We start from the raw sequence: 1,211 nt of genomic DNA, 5'->3' as shown, positions 1-1,211 counted from the left end.
AGAGGTTTTGGGGACCGTGCATGCCTCCTTATTTCTTTAAACTACTACTCGTTCACTTCTATGGGCAGAGTTCTCATTTGAAGTATAGGCTCACCATAGATTTTTCACCTGGCCATAGACCAGACTAAAATTTTCTGTAAAGCAGTTACATTCTGTGAGTCTGTGTATTTATTTATATTTATAAAATGAAATAATTTTTAAAGATTAATCAGTGAGAAATATCACCCACAAATCCACATCACAAAACAACCACAATCAATACTTTGGTGACACTCATTTCAATATATATATTTTTTAATTATTTAAATTATTATTTATGGCTACAGTACCTGCTCTTCCTAGGTAGTCTCCCATGCAAGTACTAACCAGGCCCGACCCTGCTTAGCTTCCAAGGTCAGACATTGGGCTTGTTCAGGGTGGCATGGCTGTAGACCATGGACCATGGCTCCACTGGGGCACAAACCTAGGACCTTCTGCATGTAAAGCAGACATGCTAACCACTACACTATGGAACCACATCCTCAATATTTTTTCTACTTGTCAGCATTGGGTATAGCATTAAACTTTTTGTTGCTGTTGTTAATTTCACAGGTAAAAATTTTTTCGTCTTAGATGTCCATTTTTAAAATTAATTTTGAGCCTGAACATTTCTTATAACCAAGTTACTAGCTCTGTTTCTTCATTTTTCATATCCTTTGTGTGTGTGTGTGTGTGTGTGTGTGTGTATATACATATTTGTTTAAAAATAAGTTTAATTCATTAAAAACAGGCTGTGTTTTATCTTGCTTGGTTCCATCATCCACTGTGTGTCTTGGAAAGCTTATTTAATTCTTCTGCACCTGCATCTCTGGCTTATCTATAAAGTGAAGTTTATAACATCTATCTTCCAGGGTTCTTATAAACATTAAATGAGGTAATATAGGTAAAGCACAATGCTTGGGTATGGCAAACACAACATGGGTTCACTATTTCATTTTCCTTGGCATGGAGCTAAACTATATTTCTCAGCTTTCTGAGACTCTAAGTAAGGTCATATGGCTAATCTCACCAACGGAATTTAAAGAGAAATGATATGTCCTTTGCTAGCTGGGGCAGGTAAGTGTTCTCTCTACTCTACCCACATTGCTAGAAGTAAGAGACTCTGAGATGTCAAAGTAATCAGAATGGAAAGAAGATGTTTCTTTGAATCATCACTTAGAAGAAAGCCATGA

The 1,211-nt window shown here is 36.4% G+C and overlaps 1 pseudogene; it reads right to left on the bottom strand.

The window, feature by feature from the left end:
* Nucleotides 1-317: 317 nt before the first annotated feature.
* LOC111735562 lies at nucleotides 318-433 on the bottom strand (annotated as a pseudogene).
* Nucleotides 434-1,211: the final 778 nt, after the last annotated feature.

Source organism: Pteropus vampyrus, unplaced genomic scaffold (assembly GCF_000151845.1).
Source record: "Pteropus vampyrus isolate Shadow unplaced genomic scaffold, Pvam_2.0 Scaffold1000003349, whole genome shotgun sequence".
Taxonomy (NCBI): Eukaryota; Metazoa; Chordata; class Mammalia; order Chiroptera; family Pteropodidae; genus Pteropus; species Pteropus vampyrus.
The sequence above is the reverse complement of the archived record's forward strand: the minus strand, read 5'-3'. Positions and strand labels throughout refer to the sequence as shown.